The sequence below is a fragment of the Pristiophorus japonicus genome, chromosome 17 (assembly GCF_044704955.1).
Source record: "Pristiophorus japonicus isolate sPriJap1 chromosome 17, sPriJap1.hap1, whole genome shotgun sequence".
NCBI lineage: Eukaryota > Metazoa > Chordata > Chondrichthyes > Pristiophoridae > Pristiophorus > Pristiophorus japonicus.
In genome coordinates this window covers 117,798,785-117,823,099 of record NC_091993.1, presented here as the reverse complement: position 1 = coordinate 117,823,099, position 24,315 = coordinate 117,798,785, and the positions used below count along the sequence as shown (strand labels likewise).

Here is a 24,315-nt window from a genome sequence, read left to right as displayed (position 1 = left end):
TCAAAGTAAAGTGTGACCTTAGTCTTTAATTGCAGGTCTCCAGAGTACCTCTCCAGCCTATGAGGCCTCCTTAAGTACAGGTACTCCTAAGGGATTCTGGGATCCCTTGGGACTTCAGGGGAAGCGCCCTCTGGTGGTTAAACAAGGTATTTACAGGTTTACATATATAACACACACAGTATCTGCAAATAGGTAACGTGATATCCACATGTAGTGTCTCCTAGTATAAGAAAGTAAAATAATTTACATTTATCTGGCACCTTTCATGACCTCAGGGTGTCCCAAAACACTTCACAGCCAATGAAGTGTAGTCACTGTTGGAATGTAGAGCAATGCGGCAGCCAATTTGTGCACAGCAATCCCACAAACAGCAATGAGATAAATGACTAGATATTCTGTTTTTAATTATGTTGGTTGAGGGATAATGTTGGCCAGAATAATGGGAGAACTCCCCTGGTCTTTTTTGAATAGGGCTGTGGGATATTTTCTATCCACCGGAGCAGGCAGATGGGCCTCGGTTTAACGTCTCATCTGAAAGTCATCACCTCTGACAGTGCAGCACTCCCTTACTACTGCACTTGAGTGTCAGCCTAGATAATGTGCGGAAGGCTCCGGAGTGGGTATAATGACATCCACATAGTTACCTTTTAATGATTACAGTACTGTCCTGTCTATAGTGTCTCCCAATGGGCTTGGTGAATCTCATCTACATTACCTCCCAATGGACACAATGGCTTCCTAGCCACAGCTCTTCCTGTTGGGTACAACAGAAAGCATGAGGGCTTAGCCATTATATTGAGCAGAGATATGTTCTGGCACAGGGATCGGTAGACGGGCATAGCATAATTACATGGGGTAACACGCTTGTGCCAGAAACCCCGGCTGCCCATATCCTAACTCGCACCAAGTCCCGCTCACCCATCACCCCTGTGCTCGCTGACCTACATTGGCCTCCGGTTAAGCAACGCCTCGATTTCAAAATTCTCATCCTTATTTTCAAATCCCTCCATGGCCTCGCCCCTCCCTATCTCTAATCTCCTCCAGCCCCACAACCACTCCGAGATATCTGCGCTCCTCTAATTCTGCCCTCGAGCATCCCGGATTATAAAATCGCTCAACCATCGGTGGCCGTGCCTTCTGTTGCCTAGGCCCTAAGCTCTGGAACTCCCCGTCTAAACCTCTCTGCCTCTCTGCCTCTCTTTCCTCCTTCAAGACACGCTTTAAAGCATACCTCTTTGACCAAGCCTGCGCTAATTTCTCCTTATGCGGCTCAGCATCAAATTTTTTATCTCAATACTCCTGTGAAGTGCCTTGGGACTTTTCACTACATTAAAAGGCGCTATATAAATACAAGTTGCTGTTGGCTTGATCTTTTATGCTGGATACATCCCGATTAATGTCTTTTATATACAGGAAATTTGACCAGTGTTAACAAGACTATGCTGTCCCCATTAGGGACACAGTGATTGATGTTCATGCATCCCTAGAGATGCAAACCATGTCATCCAATATTACAATACCATTCAGGGCATTGCATGTATTAAACTACATGTGCAATCCAGGTTGCTGGGTATGTAGTGTTGAAATTATGTCGGATGAATGCTTGGTTATGTTGTCTTTGGGGTCCCTGTCCTCAACTCTTGGACTGCAAACTGAATCCAGGGCTGACTGCATGATGTCTAGCTGCCCGAGTAAATTTTAATAGGTATAACTTCCCATTATAATAAAATTAAATACCTACTTTTGGACATAAAGCAGTAATTTCCTGGAGCCTTATTCCCAATGGCACAGGAAAATGCCTCGAGTGGTTCAAGGAGTTGGAAGGTATTTACTAAACTGAGTTAATTGCGTCTGTTTCAGTTAATATACTCCCACAGGATATTATATCACTATGAGATTATAGTGCCTCATTATTGATAAATTAAGCGTTGCAAGCATTGTGTAGAAGTCTACAAATATTGTAGATCACAGATCAAGAACAGAAAGGGAAACATTGTGTCCTTTAAATACAGGGAATTGCATGTGTTGAAGGAACAGATAGCATTACTTAAAAGAGGAGTTACTCTGAAACAAAATTGAGGAAGGAAAAAATGTTTACTGATAACTCAGAAACTGAAGGTGCTTCAGAGAGAAGAAGGGAGATTGAGAGAATGTCCCGAAAGATTTTAAGGAAAACAAAAAGGGAATAATGGGATGATAGTTACAATGAAATGTATTCGTTCACGGGATGTGGGCGTCGCCAGCAAGGCCAGCATTTATTGCCCATCTCTAATTGCCCTTGAGAAGGTGGTGGTGAACCGCCATTTCAGAGGGCAGTTAAGTGTCAACCACATTGCTGTGGGTCTGGAGTCACATATGGGCCAGACCGGGTAAGGACGGCAAATTTCCTTTCCTAAAAAAGGACATTAGTGAACCAGATGGGTTTTTAATGACAAATTGAGTAGTTTCATGGTCACCATTACTGATTCTAGCTTTTTATTCCAGATTTTTTTAAAATTAACTGAATTTAAATTCCCCAGTTGCCATGGTGGGATTTGAATTCATGTTTCTGGATCATTAGTCCAGTAGCATAACCACTATGCTAATAGTTCTTAAAGGCCTATGGTAAATAACTTTATTTTGAGAACGAAGGAATATGACAATGAAAAGGGAGGAAACAAGTCATGAGGAGCTATAGAACTCAAAAGGGGAAGAATTGCTTTGATCGCTGTGCATAATGACATCGAAGATCATGTTTACTATGTCATCCAGACCAAAGCAATTCTTTTCCCCAACGTTCTCCAACAATATTAAGAGTGGTTAGTATACAAGAGAAATAACTGCTGAGGATTCCATCGGTACACCACAGGCATGAAAGGATTTTGTTGAGGAGATTGGGTGAATCGTATGCTTTTGGTATTTACCACAAGCTACATCATGGGTAATCTGGAAAATACGTTGAAGAAAGCTGGAAAGAATAATAGCTGTCAATGATGTGCTAAATGATACAGATAATAGACAATCATAGCTCCCAATAATCAGTGGGACTGTGGCTGCACAACAGAAGCACCTGTATCGGGATACCTATACCGGAAGCTATTACAATATTGTGTTTCAATGGGATGGCCGGTTTTAATCTTTGATTGGCAATATCCTGTAAAGAGCATGGAATTGGATTTATTAAAAATTGGAATAAATTTTGAATAAGATGTAAAACTATATTAAAACTATGGACAACATTTAAATAATTTAAGTACATTGACTAGAAACAGACAGGAAGAAGGTGGTACAGGAACATTGATAAGATTTCACAATGAAAGAGAGAGAAATGGCTTTTAAGAAAATTGGAAGTTCTTGAGTATTCATTTTGTTATGTCTTCAGATGCTCTAATAATGACTCCACGAGACAGTGTGCTGTGCTTGAACTGTAGTGACCTTAGTCCATTTAATGCAACTCCAGAGTGGGGATCACACATGGTGGCCTGCCTTTTATACTAGGCCTGGCACACCTGTACAGGTAACCTACAAGTCACCCACTGCGGTGCCCTCTGGTGGCATACCTTGTAATAGTACAAGCAGTAACCATGTAGGATAAATGACACATTCGCCACCCACCCCTCTAGACCGTGATTAGACAGTAAATTATAGGCCAGTTAGATCAGTTATTCGTAAAGTACTATGGTCTATAATATTGGACAAAATGACTTAAATGCTTGGCTAAACAGGAGTTGATCAGAAATTAAAACAACAGGAAATGCTGGAAACAGACTAGTTAATGTTTTGGGTGCGGTCTCACCAAAACTGAAAAATAAGAGGTGGACAGGCATATTCATAAAATCACAGAAATTTACCACATGGGAGGAGGCCATTTCGGCCCATTGTGTCCATGCCAGCCGACAGAGAGCTATCCAGCCTGATCCCACTTTCCAGCAATTGGTCTTTTGCCTTGTAGCTTTCGGCACTGCAAGTACATATCCAAGTACTTTTTAAAAACGTGGTGACGGTTTCTGCCTTTACCATCCTTTCAGGCAGAGAGTTTCAGACCCCCATCACCCTCTGGGTGAAGACATTTCCCCTCAAATCCTCCGACCAATTATTTTAAATCTATGCCCCCTGGTTGTTGACTCCTCTGCTAAGGGAAATCCACTCTATCTAGGCCCCTCATAATTTTATATACCTCAATAAGGTCTCCTCTTATATTAATACAATCATATTATATAAATAAAAGAAGAATACTAGTAGAATAATGTTACAGATCAATATCAATGGATAGAAGAATTACGACATTAAAGAAACAAAGGGTGGGTGAATAGCAAAGGAAGTGGCTGGCCTGGGGAGTCCCAGCTGACAGTGTGGGAGGAGGTGAATGGTCAGGTGTTCCATCTCACAGGAAGGAGCCATGGGAAGGGCAGCTGAAAGTAAGCCTCACTTACTTTGCTAGTTACACACCCTTTGTTACTTTAATGCCTTAATAATACTATCCATTATTTGCTACATCATTCCACTCACGATTCCTCAGTGTGTTCATGATATAAAATTTCCCGCCCTCTTGTTTCGATATACTTGACTGCCTCTCAAACAGGGTCCGCGCCTGGAATGTTTACTTGTCTGTTCCGTGCTGACTGAGTGTTTCCAACGGTTGGTTTGTGTTTCCAATTGCCAGTGTCCGCTGTGCTTTGCTTCTAACAAGAGTTAATTAGAGTCAGTCAGCACAGATTTCAAAAAGGCGGGTCATGCTTGAGCAACTTTGGTTATGATGATAGATAAAAGGACATCCAATGCATGGTAATTATAGGGATTTTCAAGGAGCATTTGATAAGGTGTTGCACAAGAGACCTCTAGCAGATGTAACGACACACGCGAGTTGGTTAGAGGACAGAAAGGAAAGGGTAGGGGATTTTCTCAGAATGGAAAGGTAAGTGTTCTACAGGGGTTGTTATTTACGTAAACCTGTAAATACCTTGTTTAACCACCAGAAGGCTCATCCCCTCGAGTCCCAAGGGATCCCACAATCCCTTGGGAGCACCTGTACTTACGGAGGCCTCACAGTCTGGAGAGGCACTCTGGAGACCTGCAATAAAAGACTACGGTCACACTTTACTTTGAGCTCACAGTATCTGGTCAGACTCTTTATTCATACACTACAGGGGTCATGTTAGGGCTTCTCATTTACATAATAATCTGGACAGAAGGAGGCCATTCGGCCCACCATACCTATGGAAAGAGCGTTCCAATTATTCCGACTTCACTGCTCTTTTCCCACAGCCCAGCATATTCTTCCTATTGAAAGATACTTGAACACCCTTTCAGGCAGTGCATTCCAGATCATAACTCGCTGCGTTTTTCAAAAATCTCCCTTCTGGATATTTTGCCAATTATCTTAAAGAATAGAATACTTGCTTTGCCAATGATCTAGAAAAACAGACTACAAAAAGGAAGTAATGTTGAACTCATACAAAGCCTTCATGAGGCTACAGTTGGAGTGTTGTGTGCAGTTTTGGGCATCCAATTACAGAAGGGATACAATAGCAATGAAGGAGATGCAGACTCACTGGGATGTGACCAGGATAACAACTTATATTTATATAGTGCCTTTAATGTGGTAAAACATCCCAAGGCGCTTCACCACACTGTTAGCAAACAAAATTTAACATCGAGCCACATGAGGAGATATTAGGACAGTTGGTCAATGAGGTAGGTATTAAGGAGTGCATTAAAGGAGGAGAGAGGTAGCAAGGCGGAGAGGTTTACTGTAAAGTCCTGTCCCCTCAGTACAGATTCACACGAGGCATGTAGTGAAGTCAAGGTCACTCTGGACCTGCACCTTTATTTCACAGCTCTGGAATGTTGCACTTGCCTGAGACCTGTCCTTATATACCTGTCTCTTGCAAGTGCAACCCTGGTGGTAAGGTAAGCTGGTGGTTACAGGTCATATCTTATTACAGTCATGTATAGCATGTTAGGATACAGTTATATATAATAATGTAAGATACATGACATTTAGGAAGAGAATTTCAGAGCTTAGGGCCTAGGCAGCTGAAAGGACCAGTGGAGTGAATAAAAATCAGGCATGTGCAAGAAGCCAAAATTGGAGGAATTCAGCAATCTCAGAGGGCTGTAGTAAATTAGTGGATGAGAGACAGTTATGAAGATAGACAGGCTTCAGAAGCTAGGACCTATCCCATTAGAGTGGTACCTTTAAATTTGCTGCACCCACGCGCGGTACCTTAGAGGAGCAACTTGTGAGCGGCCTGACCACACTCGACCAGCTCCGTTGGGCAGGCCATATTGTCCACATGCCCGACAAGACTCCCAAAGCAAGCACTCCCGGACTCAGAACTCCTACACGGCAAGCAAGCCCCAGGTGGGCAGAGGAAACTTTTCAAGGACACCGTCAAAGCCTCCTTGATAAAGTACAACATCCCCCACCGACACCTGGGAATCCCTGGCCAAAGACCGCCCCAAGTGGAGGAAGAGCATCCGGGAGGGCGCTGAGCACCTCGAGTCTCGTCGCCGAGAGCATGCAGAAAACAAGCGCAGGCAGCGGAAGGAGTGTGTGGCAAACCAGACTTTCCTTCAATCACTGCCTGTCCCACCTATGACAGAGACTGTAATTCCCGTATTGGACTGTACAATCACCTGAGAACTCACTTTTAGAGTGGAAACAAGTCTTCCTCGATTGAGGGACTGCCTATGACCTTCCAGATAGCTGCATGGCCACGTGCAGCTTAGAGGGAAAATCGGCAACCATTTTGAATATCCCACCATAAGTTTGGCACTGTTGTGACAGCTGTGGTAAAGCTGGGAACACACTGGCTAAAAGACTTTAGAACAAATACATGAATGACCAAATTATTTTTGCTGGGCCTGAAAGTAGGACTTCACATGCCTGCTTGGAGGTTGTGTTGGACTACCAATGTCCTCGTAGAACTAAACAAGAAAAGAGCTGGACAGTGTTTGGGATATGGACACATTCTCAGCAGCTTCTACCAAAAACAGCATTAGTAGGACCAGCCACTGATTGAACATAATAACATAAGAATTATGAACAGGAGTAGGCCATCTAGCCCCTCGAGCCTGCTCCGCCATTCAATAAGATCATGGCTGATCTGGATTGATTAAAAACAGTGCTGCAGTGTGCACCATCTACAAACACACTGCAGCAACTCGCCAAGGCTGCTTCAGCAGCACCTCCCAAACCCGCGACCTCTACCACCTAGAAGGACGAGGGCAGCAGGTGCATGGGAACACCACACCTCCAAGTTCCCCTCCAAGTCACACACCATCCTGACTTGGAAGTATATCGGCCGTTCCTTCACCGTCGCTGCGTCAAAATCCTGGAACTCCCTCCCTAGCAGCACTGTGGGAGTACCTTCGCCACACGGACTGCAGCGGTTCAAGGCGGCGGCTCACCACCACTTTCTCAAGGGCAATTAGGGATGGGCAATAAATGCCGGCCTTGCCAGCGACGCCTACATCCCAGGAACAAGTAAAAAAAATATATAATTTTACCGAGCCTTGGCACCACTCTAAAGGGTAAAGGCAATAGATTGTGCCACCAGATGACTGTACACTATTCAGGAGTTGTTTGCTATGTGTGTAGCAGGAAGAGAACATCCTGTCATTTGACTATCTTTGGAAGCCAACAAGATCACAGTATTATCGACATGCGTATATAAGCTCACTAAGTGGTCGCCGAAGTCATCGTTCCCCGTTAGTAATGCACAACTGTCCTACTTTATTAAGGCTGATCCCAGCTGAAGCAGGAGGCAGGGAGAGACATCCGAGGGAATTTATTAAAAGGATGGGAGGTGCAACGGGGGGCGGGGGGGGGGCCGTGGCATCATGACTTTGTCAGATGAGCCTCTTATTCACTAAGAAGATTATTGCTTGGAATGAAGAGCTTAACTTGCCGGCTCAGAGCCGGAGTAAACATTTAATCAGCAAATGCAGCAGGAGCCCACATAAACCCGAGCAGGAGGATCTGGCATGCTCAATTTGTAGCTCGTCTTTCCTTCAAATCCACTTGTTAAAGAAAGCCGACACTTCCTGACGGGGACCACCATGAATCAGAAACAGAATCCCTCCTGCGACTAATCATCTCACCGAAAGTATACCTGCAAACGAGACCACCAGGGCTTGAACTGTCCCCCTCTGCCACTTGTCCAGCAACGGAGATGCATCCACATTCATCACTTGGTCGCCCACCAGTCCAGTCTAACTTCCAATGGAAACAGATACACAATTATAACTAGTCCGTCCACAACCCTAGCCAAGGTGCCATGGTTAGATTGGTAGGGATAGAATCATAGAAATTTACAGCACGGAAGGAGGCCATTCGGCCCATCGTGTCCGCGCCGGCCGACCAAGAGCTATCCAGCCTAATCTCACTTTCCAGCTCTTGGTCCGTAACCCTGCAGGTTACGGCACTTCAGGTGCACATCCAAGTACTTTTTAAATGTGGCGAGGGTTTCTGCCTCTACCACCCTTTCAGGCAGTGAGTTCCAGACCCTCTGAGTGAAGAAATTTCCCCTCAAATCCCTTCTAAACCTCCTACCAATTACTTTAAATCTATGCCCTCTGGTTGTTGACCCCTCTTCAAAGGGAAATAGGTCCTTCCTATCCACTCTATTGAGGCCCCTCATAATTTTATACACCTCAATGGGGTCTCCCCTCAGCCTCCTCTGTTCCAAAGAAAACAACCCCAGCCTATCCAATCTTTAATGACAGGTTAATCAAAATCTAGAAATGACTGCTGGGATTAGGGGATGGACACAATATATTTGACATTTTTCTTGTTTGAACTCAGGCCTTAACCCATTCATTGCAAATGGATTAAAGCCTCCACAAAAACAGTAAATCAACACAGCACGACCACGCTGAACATCTACTAATATCACCAAGTCATTTCTTGGGTCAACAATCATTTTTTGTTTAAAATCGACATAGATCATAAAATTAGGGAGATTTCAGCACAGGAGGCTGGTTGGTTCATTATACCTGCACTGGTGAGTGATTTAAGTGCTGACAGAACACAAACACTATCTACATGCGTCAGAATTTGTTGCAGCATATCTGTTAGGAACATGTGCGCTGACACTGAGCACGGGGAAGTCAGTAAAACTCTTTGGCTTGCCTTGAAAGGAGTACAGAGGGAAGCCAATTCCATTTTAATGTTAAAAAAATCCATTTATTTGAAGGGCATGAGTTTTATATTAAAGCACAGATGCAAGAAAAAAAAAATCACCCTTCTAGATATTTTACAATTATCTTAAAGAATAGAATACTTGCTTTGCCAATGATCTAGAAGAACAGAATACAAAAAGCAAGCAAGTAATGTTGAGCTAATACAAAGCCTTCATGAGGCTCCAGTTGGAGAGTTGGGTGCAGTTTTGGGCATCCAATCACAGAAGGGATACAATCGCAATGAAGGAAGTGCAGACTCACTGGGATGTGACCAGGATTACAACAACAACTGTTCACCAGTGCAATGAGCGAATTGGCCTCCGCCCTTGCTGAAATGTCCCTCATTTTATTATCTATGACTTTGATGTAGTAAAATATCCCTGGGTGGTTCACAGGAGTGTTGTCAAACAAAATTTAACACCGAGCCACGTAAAGGAGCTATTAGGACAATGAGGGATATGTTAAAAGGAGCATCTTAAAAGGAGGAGAGAGGGGTATACACAGCATAGGTTACAAACATTTCTGAACTGTACAGCGTTTCTGATCAAGCCTGCTGTTCCATCATCTGACATCAACTCCCACACAATGCCATTATTTACCGATCTAGCTCTCCAGATGCAGAGGTGCCCAAGATCGTAGTGTTGGAAAGATGGGATAAACAGAGGAACAAATAAGTAATGTAATAGACACTTATTGGAGTGGAAGGAGGCTCGTGTGGTGGAACACATGCATGGACCAGTTCGGTCAAATGGCCTCTTGCTGTGCGTTACATTCCGTGTAATTCTATGTGACACACAATATAGAAAAATCCAAAGGAACAAACATTTCAGGAGTTGTTTCCACCTCCACCAAGAGAACCCGAGGTGTCAGAGCTATGGGCAAGAGCAGAATTGCAAGATGAGCAAACATCCACTGGTGCACAAGAACCAGAAAGCATTCATTTATTTCCATGAAAGCACAAAACCCTCAAATCAAATATTTACAGCGAGACAGCAGGCCTCATCAAACAGCATCAAGCACGGAGCCCAAATGGTCTTAAATCATTCAATAATCATGAGATTTTCTGTCCCTTTACAACTGAAAGGGCAACTTTATAGAGGCCTACCTTTGTGCTTTGGTTGCAGATAGCAGTCACCCTCGTCCAACCATCCACCACAACAGCAGCAGGTTAATGGTGAGAGGTGGAACATATGCAGAGAGGGGGTTTTTTTTGCATGTACAGGCCCATTTCTAAACTGCAGAATTTTGCACAACAAAAAATTAGCATTTGCAAAATAAGCCAAAATATCTCCATGTTTCATATTCAGTGCTGGGTATGGTGAACTCCTGCACACAAGTTTATTTTGCCCTGAATGGCATTGATTATTTACTTTGTGGATGATGCAGCTGTCGACTATTAGGGCAAATCAAAGTGGAATAACGAGTTCCACTTACCAATTAAAATATTAAAAACCAGAAAATGCTTGCTGTGAAAATGGTTAACCATTTTATTACCGACAAGCAGAGGAATTTCACCCAATTGAGTTGATCATTTTGTTACAATTAGTAGACAGACACATTTCGTCGCCAAATATTCTGTTCTTACCACAGGAAAGGAAGGAAAATGAGAAAGGGAGCGAGGAAATTCCGCTCTCTCCTGCCACCTAGTGGCTAGTCACTGAGCATCAGGTAGAGCCCTGAGAGCAGTTCAACTGTCCATCAAATGGGAATAGATGCAGTGATGGGAATGGGAGACAGGGCTGAATGATTAATGTTTAAAGTGGAGAGTTGCATATTTTTATAGGACATTTTTCTTTCAAGTTCGCTTTCCTGCAAACCTGCCAAACTTAAAACAGGGGTGGAAAATTGGCACTGTTATTAGCCAGGACTCTGCTGTTAAATTTTAGAGGTAGGGCTTATGCTAGCCACTATATCCAAGGAATTTTAACCATACTTGCCCCAGTACCCAGGGAACAGGGATTTTTACAATTAAACGGGAGGACAATAACAGGTAGGTATACCTTTCTGCCTACGACCTCAGATCAGACGTGACAATCCGCTGAATTTAAGCATATTACTAAGCGGAGGAATTGCTCGGGTATTTTTGCAATATGCTGTGCCGCAAATGAGCTTTACAAAAGTGTGTTTTTGTGCACATAACAGTGAGAGATGTTATTGCTTGGCAACGGAACTCATCCCTTTGCAGTCAAAACATGTCAGCCAACGAACCCTTTTCTCCAGCTTCTTTCATCCACACTGTATTTCTGCTTGTTCGCATATCTGGGCAACAAGTGCAAGAAATGCACTCTCATGATTTGGCGACAGAAGTGCGTCAATGAGCTTTGCAAAGCCAAAGGATGGGAAATGTTCTCGTTCTTTGACTGAAGCTCAACATCCCTGTGTACAATAAGAAAACCTTCCACCGATTGTGGATGGGTGGGGAGGAAATCACTTTAGGATCCAGTTCCTGAAGGAAAGTCACATCCAGGAGGCCAGATAATCTGCTTCCCTGCTGTATGCAAATAGCCTGCTGTATTTAGCCACAGTGACTGCATTTCAAACAACGAGAAGCAAGTTAGTATCTCCTGAGAAACACAATATAAAATGAAAAGAAGACTTGCATTTCTGCCGTGTCTTTCATAAACACCGGATGTCCCAAAGCACTTTACAGCCAATGAAGTCCTTTTTGAAATGTAGTCACTTTTATAATGTGGAAAATGTGGCAGTCAATTAGCAAGCTCCCACAAACAGCAATGTGACAATGACCAGATAATCTGTTTTATTAGTAATATTGATTGAAAGATAAATATTGGCCAGGACACCGGGGATAACTCCCCTGCTCTTCTTCGAAGTAGTGCTTTGGGATCTTTTATGTCCACCTGGGAGAGCAGACGGGGCCTCGGTTTAACGTCTCATCTGAAAGACGGCACCTCCAATGGTGCAGCACTCTGCTGGAGTGTCAGCCTAGATTTTTATAAAGGCAAGCACTTTTATTTACAGCTCTGCTAAATGAGAGGGACACAGAGAGCTCTTCCATTCTTTCTCTTCCATTCTTTGACAACCTGCGATTCCTATTTTCTTCCATCACAGGAAACAATTATGATATTTAATGGCATTTAAAAAAAAATCTTGAATAGGTTCAGTATTTGTCCAAGTTTATCAGACACCTCAGTACTTGCTGCAGCTTTAGACGAGTTCGCACTGTGTCAGCTACTTCTATTGGATAAATGACACTCATCATCATCAGAGGCAGTCCCTCGGAATCGAGGAAGACTTGCTTCCACTCCTGAAGTGAGTTCTTTGGTGACTATACAGTCCAATACGAGAGCCACAGACTTTGTCACAGGTGGGACAGATAGTTGTTGAGGCAAGGGGTGGGTGGGCCTGGTTTGCCGTATGCTCTTTCCGCTGCCTGCGCTTGATTTCTGCATGCTCTCGGTGTTGAGACTCGAGGTGCTCAGCGCCCTCTCGGATGCACTTCCTCCACTTAGAGCGGTCTTGGGCCAGGAATTCCCAGGTGTCAGTGGGGATGTCGCACTTTATCAGAGAGGCTTTGAGGGTGTCCTTGTAGCGTTTCTGCTTCCCACCTTTGGCTCGTTTGCCGTGAAGGAGCTCCGCGTAGAGCGTGGGAGTCTCGAGTCTGGCATGCAAACTATGCGGCCTGCCCAGCGGAGCTGATCGAATGTGATCAGTGCTTTAATGACACGATCGTGCTTAGATCTACTAAGTCCCTCAGACCAATACAGATATCATTATTCAAATTTTGAAGCCATTAGTTGGAGTCATAATGTACGTACAAAAAAGAAAGGCAGCTCAAGGCCAATTGCTGAATCGAGTCCATCCCATTCTGGCATGGTGTAGCTTCTGCTACCATCACCCCCTTTTCCTTTATCCCCTCTCCTGGGAGAGGGGGCAACACAGTGGTAGTGATGGGGATTGGAAATCTCCACATTCCCAGCACCCAGGGTCAACATCAAACATTCAAGGATCAGATGCAGCAGAGCTTAATGTAAAGTAAAACTCCCTCTACTGTGCCCCAACAATGGGCTTTTTTATTTGTTCCTGGGATGTGGGCGTCGCTGGCAAGGCCAGCATTTATTGCCCATCCCTAATTGCCCTTGAGAAGGTGGTGGTGAGCCGCCTTCTTGAACCGCTGCAGTCCGTGTGGTGAAGGTGCTCCCACAGTGCAATGAGCGAGGGAGTTTCAGGATTTTGACCCAGCGACGACGAAGGAATGGCGATATATTTCCAAGTCAGGATGGTGTGTGATTTGGAGGGGAACTTGCAGGTGATGGAGCTTTACAGCCAATGAAGTACTTTTGGAGTGTAGTCGCTATTGTAATGAAGGAAACGCGGCAGCCAATTTGCGCACAGCAAGCTCCCACAAACAGCAATGTAGTAATGACCAGATAATCTGTTTTTTAGTGATGTTGGTTAAAGGATAAATATTGGCCAGGACACTGGGGAGAACTCTTCTTAGAATAATGCCATGGGGCTTTCTATGTCCATCTGGGAGGGCAGATGGTGCCTCGGTTTAATGTCTCTTCCGAAAGACGGCATCTCCGACAGTGCAGCACTCCCTCAGCACTGCACTGGAGTGTCAGCCTAGATTTTTGTGCTCAAGTCTCTGGCGTGGGACTTGAACACACAACCCTCTGACTCAGAGGCAAGAGTGCTGTTGTAGTCGGCAAACAGAGTAGACTTCACCAAATTCTCCATGGCTGAATTTAATGCCACATCTCAGAGACGAAAGGCTAGTATCAAACCCACTGTCCCAGCCAGTTCCCCAGCTCCAACTTCTTCTTTATGTCGAAGTCATAAGGCTGTATGGAGCCTTTCCCACAGCAGCCTCCTCTTCCTCTTGTTGTGTTAACTGTTGCTTTTCAATGTTTCAGGTACAGGTGAATCAGGAACGAGCACCATCGTCAAACAAATAAAGTAAGTTTAATTAAGTTTAACCATTTCACTGATGCGAGCCAATTAATCGTAAAACTGCATTTCATGCAAAATTAAAATAGCTCTCAGGCACTCCAAACGCAAATCATAGAATTATCGAAATTTAAAGCACGGAAGGCGGCTATTTCGGGCCATCGTGTCCACACCAGCGAACAAAGGGCTATCCAGCCCAATCCCACTTTCCAGCTCTTGGTCCGTAGTCTTTGCACTTCAAGTGCACATCCCAAGTACTTTTTAAATGTTGTGAGGGTTTCTGCCTCTACCACCCTTTCAGGCAGTGAGTTCCAGACCCCCACCACTCTCTGGGTGAGGAAATTTCACCTCAAATCCCCTCTAAATCTCCTTCCAATTACTTTAAATCTATGCCCCCTGGTTGTTGACCCCTCTTCTAAGGAAAATATGTCCCTCCTATCCATTCTATCTAGGCTGCTCATAATTTTATACAGCTCTCTCCTCAGCCTCCCCTGTTCCAAGGAAAACAAACCCAGCCTATCCAATCATTCCCCATAGCTAAAATTCTCCAGTGCAAGCAACATCCTCGTAAATCTCCTCTGTACACTCTCTATACACCTCTGCAAGATCCTGCAAATCTATTGACAGGATAGGCACACCAATGTCAGTGTTCTCGTTCAGGCCAACATCCCCAGCATCAAAACACTGACCACGCTCGATCAGCTCCGATGGACGGGCCACATCGTCCGCATACCCAATACTAGACTCCCAAAACAAGCGCTCTACTCGGAGCTCCAATGCGGCAAGCGAGTCCCAGGTGGGCAGAGGAAAATCTTCAAGGACAAATTCAAAGCCTCCTTGGAAATGTGCAACATCCCCACTGACACCCGGGAATCCCCGGCCCAAGAACGCTCAAAGCGGAGGAGAAGCATCCGGGAAGGTGCCGAACACCTCGAGTCTCTTCGCCGGGAGCAAGCGGAAGCCAAGCGTAAACAGCGGAAGGGGCGCACGGCAACCCAAGCACCCCACCCACCCGTCCCTTCGACCACCGTCTGCCCCACCTGCGACTGAGACTGTAGATCCCGTATTGGTCCCATCAGTCACCTGAGAACTCATCTTAGTGTGGAAGCAAGTCATCCTCGACTCTGAGGGACTGCCTAGTAAGAAGATACATGTGTCCGTTCATTGCCACTTACTGCAGTCACAGCATGCCTATCGACACTGCTAATCTATCAACAGGTCCAGGCGGCGGGCGGTCTCGGGGGTCGATCGGTCTGACTGCATACCTCTCTTCCACAGCTACATCTGCGCCCAGGTGTCCCTGGAGATGGAGCAGGCGGTGTCTACCGGCACGCTCAAAGCCTTCCACGACCGGTGGGCACCGGAGGGACTGGAGTATATCATCACAACCGCAAAACAACATTTTTAATTTGATTTATTAAGTTTCATTTAAAACTTATTAATTTACAGTCTCTATTGGATGAGCCCCCAGGGGGCACATGCTTTTAACTGGCAATTGCCAGTTTTTAAGAGTCAACACTACTAACACATTTGTACATGACTGCATTTGCAGATCAAACTGTATTTGCACATTTCCTTCCACATGTACAAAATTCAGATTACAAATTCACACTGACAGCTTGTCCCGCACAGCTCCAATCTCACCAAGATTTTACTGTTAACTGTGGAGAAAGTGGAACTGCCCATCCCCGTAAATATAAACATTCTTCATCCAAGACATTTCTTAATACATATATCAACATCAACTTGTATTTATATAGCGCCTTTAATGTAGTGAAACATCCCAAGGCACTTCACAGGAGTATTATGAGACAAAGAATTTGACACTGAGCCACATAAGGAGAAATTAGGGCCGGTGACCAAAAGCTTGGTCAAAGAAGTAGGTTTTAAAGAGCATCTTGAAGGAGGAAAGAGAGGTAGAGAGGCAGAGAGGGTGGGGGGGGCGGTTTAGGTAGGGAGTTCCAGAATTTGGGGCCTAGGCAACAGAAGGCACGGCCACCAATGGTTGAGCGATTACAATCAGGGAGCTCAAGAGGGAAGAATTAGAGGAGCGCAGACATCTCGGAGGCGGGGGTTGTGGGGGGGGGGGGGGATTGTGAGGCTGGAGGAGATTACAGAGATAGGGAGGAGCGAGGCCGTGGAGGGATTTGTAAACAAGGGTGAGAATTTTGAAATCGAGGCGTTGCTTAACCTGGAGCCAATGTAGGTCAGCGAGCACAGGGGTGATGGGTGAGCGGGCAGCCGAGTTTTGGATCACCTCTAATTTACGTAGGGTAGAATGTGGGAGGCCAGCCAGGAGTGCCTTGGAATAGTCAAGTCTAGAGGTAACAAAGGCACAGATGAGGGTTTCAGCAGCGGATGAGCTGAGGCAAGGGCGGAGATGGGCGATGTTACGGAAGTCGAAATAGATGGTCTTAGTTATGCTGTGGAAATGCTGATATATAGATACATACATCTGAATGTGGTAGAATGAAAGTACATTTAATAAAGACTTTAAAATGAAAACAAATTTAGGAAAAGGAGAGGACAGTTTACTTGCTGTTAAATTGTGTTCAGTGTTGTTAAGCTAATTTGAAATGTTAAATTTTCGGAGTGATTATTTGTCCGAACTCGTGCTTCTGCGCACGACTCCGCTCCCCCCCCCCCCCCCAATTTTCACTAACCCTTTCCAACGCATGCATCTCCCTCCACCCAGAACCAGCCCCGAACACCATGGAGCCTCCGATCATCCTCAGCGTCGATCCGAGCCTCCGGACGCATCTGCGACTGTGTCAAGAGGGGCGACGGGCGGCCAAGAGAGCCTAGGGGGGGGGGGGGGGGAGCGAGAGAGAGCCTGGAGGGTGGGAGAGAGAGGGAGCCTGAGGCAGTGAGAGAGAGAGCCTGGGGGAAGGAAGGCAGGGAGGGGGAGGTGGGGGGGGGGGGTGGAGAGAGAGAGAGGGAGCCTGGGGTTGGGAGAGAGAGTGCCTGGCAGGGGGCGGGGGAGAGAGAGATCCAGGTGGGAGGTGCTCAGAGGGGAGAGAGGTAACTCAGGGAAGATGAATCACATTCTTCCAACCCCCTGGCACGTGCAAGCTCGGTGCGTATGTTACAAGGGACAACGTTGGAGTGGATGAAATCCAGAAGTCACGACACTGTCACTATTCACTTCATATCCAATAAACCTGATAACAATCTGCACACAATGCCCCATCTCTGGTGGGGGGGATGGGGGGAGGTAAGGGACTTTGGCTGGAGGAGGCAGCACATGTGCTGGGTTAAAGCTCTTCAGTTGGTGGAGGGATGCACTTGCGCTGGGGGTAAGGGACTTTGGCTGGAACTTGGTGGCTTTTGGGGAGATTTATCCTGTGGCTTCTGAAGTCAAAATGGATCGAATTACAAATTGGAAAGTCAGTCAGAACTTGGGCTGGGCGGTTCCAGTTACACATTCCAGAGGAAGTTCAGGGTGTGGCTTATCCTCCAAGGGGACCAATCAGCAATAAGTCATGTAATGATGGAGAGCCAATCAGAGAAACAGCTGCCATTCAGTTAGTACAAATTTCGCCTCTCGGCCTTTTGGCCTAAGATCAAACACATTGGCGCAAAGTGATCTTTGGCGTTAGAGTTGATCTGGAACGAAATTGGATAAACGCATCCTTAAATTTTAGACTGCTGATTTGCATATCTATTTTATCTCCTGGGATTTGCGTCAGCCATCATTGAGTAGGCACCCACTTTAAATGATCTCTCGGACATATCCGAGGTAGCCATTAACGGTATCTTCACTTAAGAAGGAAATAAAGAACTTGCCCTCCAATTGTTCAAAACACTCATCATCATCATAGGCCGTCCCTCAAAATCGAGGAAGACTTGCTTCCACTCTAAAAGTGAGTTCTCAGGTGACTGTACAGTCCAATACAGGAATTACAGTCTCTGTCACAGGTGGTATAGACAGTCGTTGAAGGAAAGGGTGGGAGGGAAAACTGGTTTGCCGCGCACTCCTTCCGCTGCCTGCGCTTGCTTTCTGCATGCTCTCGGCGACAAGACTCAAGATGCTCAGTGCTCTCCCGGATGCTCTTCCTCCAGTTAGGGTGGCAGGGATTCCCAGGTGCCGGTGGGGATGTTGCACTTTATCAGAGAGGCTATGAGGGTGTCCCTGAAACATTTCCTCTGCCCACCTGGGGCTTGCTTGCCATGTAGGAGTTCCAAGTAGAGCACTTGCTTTGGGAGTCTTGTGTCAGGCATGCGAAAAATGTGGCCCGCCCAACGGAGCTGGTCGAGTGTGGTCAGTGCTTCGATGCTGGGGATGTTGGCCTGATCGAGGATGCTAACGTTGGTGCGTCTGTCCTCCCAGGGGATTTGTAGTGCAAAACACTACAGCTCCAGTCAATATAGAAAACCCTAATCTCTCTGTTGATAGTTTTTCGTCAGGCTTAATTTACCTGTCGAGACTACAGCACTTCTTGCTGACGGGGAGACTAAAATTCATTGTATTTATCCAATAAAGGTTTCTACACATCGGCCTGGAGTTTCTGCTCTGTTGCGCTCAGCCTTTTGGCACAATTTGCCCAATATCGGCGTAACCGGCACAAAAGGGTTTTGGACACTCGGAGAATCAAGAGATATGGGAATAGCGCGGAAAAATGGAGTTGAGGTAGAAGATCAGCCATGATGTTATTGAATGGCCGAGAAGGCTCGACGGGACATATGGCCTACTCCTGTTCCTATTATGTTCTTATAAGCCTAGAAGGAAAAAAAAAGCAGGCGGCCAGCAAGGGTGTTGACTGCCAAGCCAACACAGTGTTCCGATGGAGGGTCCCCATACCAAGGACAGCATAATTTCCGTCATTTCTAAAACATGCACTCTTGCCTATTGACCATGAAGCAGCATTGATTCCGTCGATGAGAAAGTACATAGGCCAGATGCTCTGTCCAGTCAGGGTAGAAGAGGAGCGCGGAGCTCATTAGAACTGAAGTTTGGGGTGGAGAGTACAAAACAGGAAGTATAAAACAAGCACAATGATCTTTATCAAATAATTCACAGAGTATGTTGGCTTTTCTCGTAGAATCATCCATCAAGATGGTTATACAAAGGAAGAATGTTTAGCCTTTATTTCCATCATCCTTCAGTCTATCCTGGCTAAAATTCGAGCTATGTCCACCATTGGGATCGATTATGGAGATTCAGCAACTGTGGTGAGCACATTTCCTGGTTAAGACATTTTATACACGGGAGACCTCTTAGAACTACAGTTGCTCTTTATTATGTTTTGATATGCCTGGGACAGAACAGTCCATTATTTTTAACGACACATAGCTTTTGGCAAAATGCACGCTCCACTCTTTTTACAACATTGTCTTCTGGAGTGTGAGTGTATGTGAAGCACCATTATGACATGGTCCTGGGGGGAGTGGGGGCATGGGGTGCGATTTTAACTCTACTCGCACAACAGAAACCTGCCAGGTGGACAGTTAAAATCGCCCTGGCTCTTACCTGTCCGAAAGCCGCCATGATCGCTATTATATCTTGAATAAAGAGTCAGACTAAATACTGCAAGCTCAAATTAAGTGTGACCGTAATCCTTTATTACAGATCTCAGAGTGCCTCTCCAGCCTGTGAGGCCTCCTATATACAGGTGCTCCCAAGGGATTGTGGGGTCCCTTGGGACTCCAGGGGATAAGCCCTCTGGCAGTTAGACATGGTATTTAAGATTTACATACATAACACTCGTCCCCCACCCCCCCCTTCCCCCCCCTCCCCCCCCCTCCCAAGTCAATAGTGTAACTATTTACAATGTGAGTCGATCTGGGGCCTTCCTTTCCCTGGTTGATCACCTCGGTGCAAATGCTGCTGTTGGTGAGTCATTTGTTGGGCCTTCGCTGAGCTGCTGCGTAGCTGGCCTTGCAGGTCTGCTGGGGGTGGTGAGTCTTGCTGGGCTGCTGCATGTGATGGGTTCTGCTTTGTGGTCAACCGTTAGGTTGGTTGCCACTTGTGTGTGTGTTGGAGGGTCAAAAAAGGTAGAGTCTATTGTGGGTTGTTCTGGATAGTCCGTGAATCTGAGTTTGGTTTGGTCCAAGTGTTTCCTGCAGAAGAGTCCATTTGCAAGTTTGACCACAAACTCCCTGCTCCCCTCTTTGGCCAAAACAGTGCCAGCAAGCCACTTGGGACCTTGTCCATAGTTCAACACAAATATAGGATAATTTATTTCAATTCCGCGTGACACATTTGCGCGATCATGATATGTATTCTGTTGAAGCCACCTGCTCTCTACCTGTTCGTGTAGATCAGGGTGGACTAACGAGAGCCTTGTCTTAAGCATCCTTTTCATGAGCAGTTCAGCGGGAGGAACCCCAGTGAGCAAGTGAGGTCTTGAGCGGTAACTAAGCAGGACTCGGGATAAGCGAGTCTGCAGTGAGCCTTCAGTTACCCTTTTCAAGCTCTGCTTGATTGTTTGAACTGCTCGTTCTGCCTGACCGTTGGACACTGGCTTAAACGGGGCAGACGTGACATGTTTGATCCCATTGCGGGTCATGAACTCTTTGAATTCAGCACTGGTAAAGCACGGTCCATTGTCACTTACAAGGACATCAGGCAGGCCGTGCGTGACAAACATGGCCCGCAGGCTTTCAATGATGGCAGTGGACGTGCTTGCCGACATTATCACACATTCAATCCATTTTGAGTACGCATCTACAACCAATAAAACATTCTTCCCAAGAATGGGCCTGCGTAGTCGACATGAACCCTAGACCATGGTTGGAAGGGCCAGGACCATAAACTTAGGGCGCCTCCCTGGGTGCATTGCTTAACTGGGAACATGTATTACATTTGTGCACTCAAGTCTGCATCGATACCGGGCCACCACACGTGGGATCTGGCTAGCACTTTCATCATTATGATGCCTGGGTGGGTGCTGTGGGGATCACTAATGAAGGTGTCCCTGTCCTTTTCTAGCACAACTACCCGATTACCCCATAGGAGGCAGTCTGCCTATATAGACATTTCATCTTTGCACTGCTGGTACGACTTTATTTCTTCCTGCATCTCTAACGGGACATTAGACCAACTCCCGTGGAGCACACAGTTTTTTACTAAGGACAGTAAGGGGTCCTGGCTCGCCCAGTTTCTGATCTGTCGGGCTGTAATAGGTGATTGCTAACTCTCGAATGCTTCCATTACCATAACCAAATCTGCGGGCTATGCCATCTCCACTCCTGTGGTGGGCAATGGCAGTCTACTGAGAGCATTGGCACAGTTTTCTGTGCCTGGGCCTGTGGCGGATGGCGTATTTGTATGCGGACAACGTGAGCATCCATCTCTGGATGCGGGCCGATGCATTCATATTTATCCCCTTACTTTCCGAAAAGAGGGATATAAGTGGCTTATGGTCGGTTTCCATTTCAAATTTGAGCCCGAACAGATATTGATGTATTTTCTTTACCCTGTAAACACACGCTAACGCTTCTTTTTCGATCATACTGTAGGCCCTCTCAGCCTTAGACAGACTTCTGGATCATAAGCAACTGGTTGCAATTTCCCAAATTCATTAGCTTGTTGCAATACACACCCGACCCCATACGACAACGCATCACATTCTAGTACCAAACGCTTACACGCTTACAACACAAGCAATTTGTTTAAACATAACAGCTCCCTAGCTTTCTCAAAGGCATTTTCTTGGCTTTTACCCCATACCCATTCATCTCCTTTATGCAGTAAAGAGTGCAGGGGTTCTAACAATGTGCTAAGACCCGGTAAGAAATTACCAAAATAGTTCAGGAGTCCTAGAAACGACCGCAGCTCCGTCACGTTCTGTGGTCTCAGTGCGTTCTTGCCTCCATCTTCGAATCGGTGGGCCTGATGCCGTCCGTCACGGTTCTTCTCCCCAGGAACTCCACTTCAGGTGCCAGGAAAATGCACTTCGAGCATTTTAGCCTGAGCCCCACGCGATTAAGCCGACTAAGAACCTCCTCCAGGTTCTGCAGATGCCCGGCGGTGTCCCAACTTGTAACCAAGATGTCATCCTGGAAGACCGTGGTGTGCGGGACCAACTTCAGCAAGCTTTCCATGTTCCTCTGGAATATCATCGTGGCCAATCAAATCTAAAGCGGGCATCTGTTGTAAATGAAGAGACCTTTGTGCGTGCTGATGCAGGTGAGGCCTTTCGATGATTCCTCCAGCTCCTGCATCATATAGGCCGAGGTCAAGTCCAGCTTCGTGAACATTTTCCTTCCCGCCAGCGTCACAAATAGGTCATCTGTCTTTGGTAGTGGGTATTGATCATGCAGTGAGAAACGATGAATAGTTACTTTGTAATCACCACAGATTCTGACCGTGCCATCTCCCTTGAGGACTGGAACAATCGGACTGGCCCATTCATTGAATTCAATCGGCGAAATGATGCCCTCTCGTTGCAGCCTGTCCAGCTCAATTTCCACCCTCTCTCTCATCATGTAAGGTACCGCTCTCACCTTGTGATGGATGGGTCCCATCCCCGGAATCAAATGGATCTGCACTTTTGCTCCATGGAACTTCCCGATGCCTGGTTTGAACAGCGAGGGGAACTTGCTTAGGATCAGGGCACATGAGGTGTCGACGGACAAAAGCGCTTGGACATCATCCCAGTTCCAGCGTATCTTTCCCAGCCAGCTCCTGCCGAACAGCGTGGGGCTATCGCCCGGTACCACCCAGAGTGGTAGCTCATACACCGCTCCACCGTAGGAGAACTTTATGGTGGCACTGCCAATTACGGGAATTAATTCCTTTGTGTACATTCTCAGCTTAGTACGAATGTGGGTCAGGACTGGCCTTGAAGCCTTGCTGCACTACAATTTATCGAAAGTCTTTTTGCTCATTATGGACTGGCTTGCGCCCATGTCCAGGTCCATGGACACCGGGAGTCCATTTAATTCAACCTTCAGCATTATCGGGAGAAACTTTGTGGTAAATGTGTGCACCCCATATACCTCTACCTCCTCGGTCTGAGGCTCTGGTTCGTCATGATCCATCGTGCCACTGTGGATCTGTCCTCCTCTGCAATATGGTGGTTTGCAGGATTAGCAGGGTTTGCAGCTCGCCTGCACATGTGTTGGAGGTGTCCCATTGTTCCACAGCCTTTGCAAACTTATCCTTTGAAGCGGCATGAATGGAAATGATGATCACTATCCCAGCACCAACAAGGTGTTAATGGCCTTGTATTCACCATCCTTGATGGTGGACTCTGAGTCATCTGCGGACGTGCAGCTACAGGTGTGTAAGTCCTGCCATGTACATTTCAATTCAAAAACAACGTTACTTTGTTCACAATGCTTGCAGCAGCACTAGTGTGCTGATAAATTTGTTTGGTATTGTCACTGGTGGCGATAAATGCCTAGGCTATCGCTATGGCTTTACTCAAGGTTGGGGTCCCTACAGTCAAAAGTTTGCTAAGTATTACTTCATGGCCAATGCCATGTACAAGGAAGTCCCTGAGCATATGCTCCAAGTGTCATTCAAATTCACAATGTCCCGCAAGGCGCCTTAGCTCGGCGACGTAGCTCGCCACTTCCTGGCCTTCAGACCTCTTGTACGTGTAGAACTGATACCTCGCCATCAGAATGCTTTCCGTCGGGTTTAGATGCTCCTGGACCAGTGTGCACAACTCATCGTACAACTTGTCTGTGGGTTTCGCTGGAGCGAGCAGGTTTTTCATGAGGCCATACGTTGGTGCCCTGCAAACGGTGAGGAGGATCGCCCTTCGTTTGGCAGTGTTCCCTTCTCCTTCCAACTCGTTGGCCACAAAGTATTGATCGAGTCGCTCCACGAAGTTTCCCAATCATCTCCCTCTGAAAATTTCTTCAGGATTCCCACAGTTCTCTGCATTGTTGCGGTGGGGTTCGTCATCTGTATCTCATCGCCAGTTGTTATATCTTGAACAAAGAGTCAGACTAGCTACTGCAAGCTCAAAGTAAGGTGTGACCATAGTCTTTTATTACAGATCTCAGAGTACCTCTCCAGCCTGTGAGGTCTCCTTATATACAGGTGCTCCCAAGGGATTGCGGGATCCCTTGGGACTCCAGGGATCTGGTGGTTAGGAATGGTATTTACAGGTAGAATCATCCATCAAGATGGTTAGACAAAGGAAGAATGTTTAGCCTTTATATCCATCATTAATTGTAGTATCCTTCAGTTTATCCTGGCTAAAATTCGAGCCATGTCCACCATTGAGATCGATTATGGAGATTCAGCAACTGCAATGAGCACATTTCCTGTTTAAGACATTTTAT

General features: G+C 46.0%; 1 pseudogene; it reads left to right on the top strand.

Moving 5' to 3' along the window:
* LOC139228291 (guanine nucleotide-binding protein G(t) subunit alpha-2-like) overlaps positions 1 to 24,315 on the top strand; it is a 63,820-nt pseudogene that overhangs the window by 11,014 nt on the left and 28,491 nt on the right.